At 48.6% G+C, this 4795-nt stretch overlaps 1 long non-coding RNA gene across 1 annotated transcript in view; it reads left to right on the top strand.

The window, feature by feature from the left end:
* LOC113970650 overlaps nt 1-4526 on the top strand; it is a 5784-nt gene extending 1258 nt beyond the window's left edge. The window contains exons 2-3 of the long non-coding RNA XR_003535247.1: nt 2706-2888; nt 4409-4526. This is a non-coding gene — a long non-coding RNA (uncharacterized LOC113970650). The remainder of the gene's footprint in view (nt 1-2705; nt 2889-4408) is intronic.
* The last annotated feature ends 269 nt before the right edge of the window (nt 4527-4795 follow it).

Below are 4795 nucleotides of genomic sequence, written 5' to 3'. Positions count from 1 at the left end.
GGGTTGGGGCAGACCAAAAGCCGTGGCATCATGTGCGGCCGGTCCCCTCAGCTGGTTCCCCCCAGCCCACCCCGTGAGCCCACGGTGTGAATTTTGCTGCCCTGGTGCTGTCTGGGTGAGCTGCCCACAGCACTGCGCAGCCGCCGCTCTTTGTCTCCCTCCGAAGCGGATCCCGGTAAATTGGAGAGGCTGGTTTGTTTGGTCGCTGGGTTTTTGTTGGGCGTGTTGTGGCTTTTTTTCCTTTTTTTTTTTTTTTTTTTTTTACCAGACTGATTGGCTGACATCTATTTCCAAGGAGATCATTGACAGGGAGAGAATACACAGTTTACTCAACCGCGGTGGAATAGAGAGGCATTTGCATCAAATAGAAAAAAAATTAATTCTACTTGAAATGCGTGCATGTGTCAGAAACACTCGACATGGAAGGTAGAAACAACATCACTTTGAATCTGTAGCATTTATTGTACTGCACATGCTACACCAATAAAATACGTAATTACTAGACAGGTACAGGTAAATTACCGTCTTAAAAATTTCACTTTTTTATCACATACTGTTTGCAACCTGTGAATTTTGTAGCACCAACCTGTCTTTTCAGGTGTTGGGGAGAGCAGAAGAGCTTGCAGGGCCTTGGAGCGTGCCCACCCCAGCAGCTTCTCCCTGCACTTGCCAAGATCACAGGCTCCGCTTGTGAGTTCAGCCATAAAGTGTATTTAATAATGTATCTTGATACAAATTAAGGCAATTTTGCTTTTTCAATTAAATTGCTTTTAAGTAGTAAAACACCAACTGCATCTAAACCCCAACAGTAATTACAGCTCCTTTCAAGTTCTGCACATCCCTCAGCGTCACCAGGGAGAGGAGCCGGGTGCTTGTGGGATGTGCCAGGGATGGCACAGCTGAGGACAGAGCGTTCCTGGGACTGGGCTGCCCTTTCCAGGATGGGGCTCAGGGCCCTCAACCACAGCTCTGTTTCAACTTGCACATTGCATGTGGAAATGTCTCTTCCCAATGGCTTCCTTGTGCTGGTGGCCGGAGACCAAGCCACTGGCACTGTCACCCACCTGTTGAGCCAGAGCTCGGGCTTTGCCAGAGAACATAAGGTGGTCTCGCCCTGTCCCTGTAAAGAGGTGAAAAAAAAAATTACTGATCTGCCTCACAGGAGGGAGGCAGATCCTGGTGTGTCCTGCATGGCCCAAAGAGGGTCCATGAAAATTGACTCAAATGGCTTTTGCCTTCCTGTCCCCAGCTAAATTGCACCTTGCTTTAACTTGTCTGCAGTATCAGCCACCAGCCCTAACTTCTTCAGAAAGAATTCCTGGTTTCATTTCCTTCCATTCAGCATCAATTATAGAACACCCGAGCTGCCAGAGGAGAGGTGTGCTTCCCCCACACACCTCAGCTTCCCTTCTTTGGGAGACAGAACTGGCAGGCTGGTGTCTGCTGCCATACAGGTTTCCCCAGAGTTGCCAAGCTCTCAGGAATTACATGTTTTCCACTGTCACAGGCACAGGACAGCCTGTGCTCTGCAGACCTTATCACTGCTCAATGACACTTCAGCATCACAACAGTTAAAAGCCGCTTGGGAAGGTTCCCTCCTCCCAACTCCCCCAAAATTGTAGTAACATCTTAAGTAGAGGCATCAGAGGGACAAGATAAAGGCAAAGCCCTTCTGCAAGAGGATTTGTCTTTCAAATCTAGATTAGCAATTGGTGTTTGGGGAAGATGAGACCCTAATCTGATTGAATAAGGGGAGTTTGTGATATCAATCTCCTTGGATCCCATTGTCTTTGTGCTGCTTTGTAAATTAATATTCATTTTCATCTCTGTTTATGCTGAATCTCTTATGCTCTTGTCTCTCACTGCTGGACGAACTGCAGCCTTGTGTGTTGGATACTGTGCACCAGAATTACCATTATTTTGTGTTTTACCTTTATACATATGCTTAAGGGGCATGAAAAGAGCTGCAAGGTGTGCAGGCTGCAGGGCAGAGGCAGGATGGGGCACCGGGGTGTTGGCAATGGCCCATCCCCAGCCACTGGCACCACTGACCCCTCCCACCCAGGGCTGCCACAGCCACCCATTGCTCAGTGGATGGGGGGATTCTGGCCTCCCTGCTCCTCTGGGGCTCAGCCCCCCTCCCCTGCTCTGTGCTGGATCAGTCTCCAGCCCCAGATTTCCCCCCAGCCCGTCCCTTGGCACCTTGCTCGGGCAGCACCACGGTGCCTTTCTCTGCACAGTTCACTACCAGTGCCACCTTCCCCAAAATTCAATTTTTTCTCCTTCCCTTAGAACATTGCATCTTGTTCAATCCTTCCCCTGTCACACCGGCTCCGGCACTGCTTCAATTGGATTCCAAAAATAACCTCTTTATTCACACGGCTCATGCTATTATATCGTAGTACAGCTCGGGCAGGCGAGGGGTCATTCCATTATCCGGGAACGAGATAACTGAGTATTAGGGCAGCCAGGCTCTTTGACTCTCTGCCCTGTGGTAATGGGCCTTTTTTAAGGGCATTAACCAATGTTTCTACTTAGGTATTTGACAAGAGTAAAGGTAACATTGCCATTTAATCCCCCCTTGGCTTTTTTTCCCTGCCTATAGACAGCACTTGCACATTTACTTCTCTTCCAGTGTTCAAACTTCAGCTTGAAACCACAGAGCTTATTTTCTCTAAACCCTTCCCCTGGACTTCTCGTTACAGGTTGGATTAAATATCCCAGGCACTAGGACACAGGGAATCACTCCTGCTCCGAATGCTGCTGCTGGCTCTCCTCCCTTCACTGTGCAGCCCATGAACATGGACTTGTCCAGCAAAGACTGGGCAGGAGTGACTAACAAAGAAACACCAGTGCATGAAGGATGTTGTGGCTCTTGCTGGCCTGAGGTGTGTGAATCTCACCCTAACACACAGCCTTTGAAACTCACTACAAAAATTAAGGACAAGCTACCTCTCACAGCACCTGGAAGTGTTGCCTTCAGCCCCTGTTCACAGCAGGAAAATGGCAGAGATTTGGGAGAACGAGTGCAGGGTTTGTAGCATCACATCTATCTCTTCCTCACCCAGAGCAGAGCGGAGGCAGTGCAGGGACAGGGGGCAGGAATCTCAGGGGAGAGGGGCTGAGAGGAGAGAGCAGCTGGATGGGGCAGTCAATTTTGAGTCTGTTCCTTACCTGTCAGCCTTGGAAAAAAATCACATATTGCCACTTTGAAATTTTTTAATGGAATGAAACCAGTGGGACACCAGGGTGTCCAGATAATTCACCTGGGGGATGCACTCCCACTCAGCATCCCTTGGAGCTTTGTGCAGGTGTGTGCACAGGTCATGGGCAGCATCTGGAGCTGCTGGGTCAAGACAGAGTGGCTCCTCTGTTCCTCATCTCAGGCCAGCCACATCGTGACTGAGGCTGGAGGCATCACTGGGACGGGTTAATTGTGAATGCCCCAAGCATTTCTTTTGCAACACTTCTCGTGTCTCTCAACTCACACACAGTTTTTTTGAGGCAAGGAAGGCTTCAGGATCTCCTCCAACATGAGCATGAAGCCACTGTGAGAGCAGCAGTGAGAGACCAACAGCACAGCTGAGCTGTCCATCTCCTCTGTCTGTGTGCCAGGTCCAGGCAAAGCAGCTCCAGTTTGGCAACAAAGAAAGTGTGGCTGAATGTTTCTCAAAGGATTCAGTGCCAGCTGAGTTGGCATTTCCTGGCACTCAGTCTGAGTCTCTGCTGCCTGGGCTCTGCTGCTCTCCCTGCCCAGCACGGTGCCGAAGGAGCCCGGCATGGCCCTGGCACAGCATCAGCACCAGGAGCTCTGCACAGACACCCGCCTGTGTGTCCAGGTGAAACAGTGTCCCTAAAGTTCATCATGCCAGCATCACACCTCTTTAAGAGTGAAAATGTATATTCCAAAGATTGTGGCTTAATTGATTGATTAATAACTGAAACTCTAATTGAATCCTCCCAGCTTGTACATAAGATGTCTTAATGTTAGAGCCTAGGGAGCAAATGCACAGCATGGAAGTATGAACTGCAGCACAACCAGCACCACTTTCAATTTAAAAGTCAATCTCATTATACAAGAAGCTGTTTCCTCTATCCCTCTGGAAAGGCAACAGCAATCTCCCATCTTCTCCCTACCAGAGCCACATGGTTTGTTAGTGTCTGTGGGAGATGCAAATACAAGGGTTTTTTTATTTGTTCCCACCGCTGCATATCTGAGCAGCTCAGTAAATATTCATGAGCTGCCATTGTAGGAGCTCTGAAAACTACAGAAAATATGCCCTCTGAGGTGACATGTAATTTGGCACTTCCCACATGGAGAGGCAAAGAATGCAGCCAGAGCAGCAATATCCTAATAATTAAATACCTTGCTACAACCTAATCTTTTCTGTTTCTCATTAAACACAAGGCACCTCAAACCTTCCCCATGCGCAGGGCCCGCTCTCACATAGAAGTTACCAGGACTAACCAAGAAGAGGACTAAGTGTGTGTGGATCTCCAAGAACAGAAGATCTACACACACCACCAGGAAGACCTGGCAGCATCTGGGAACAAGAATGCCTGGAATTTCTCCCCATATTAATGGCTTATGGTTAGGATGCCTCTAACCAAGGAAAATAAAATCACTCCATTCTGAAATGTCTCCAGATCTGAACAGTCACTTGCCCACAGTGTGTTCTGTATTTTCCTTGTCCTTGAAGGATGCTGGTCCTGCTCTGTTATCCTGCCAGGTAATTGCATGTGCCTGGTTTATGTTCCCAGCACACCTTGAGCTGAAAAGGATTTGAGTTCATAC

The sequence above is a fragment of the Neopelma chrysocephalum genome, unplaced genomic scaffold (genome assembly GCF_003984885.1).
Source record: "Neopelma chrysocephalum unplaced genomic scaffold, ASM398488v2 Primary Assembly neopelma1_77, whole genome shotgun sequence".
NCBI classification, from domain to species: Eukaryota; Metazoa; Chordata; class Aves; order Passeriformes; family Pipridae; genus Neopelma; species Neopelma chrysocephalum.
This window is presented reverse-complemented; position numbering and strand designations above follow the sequence as displayed.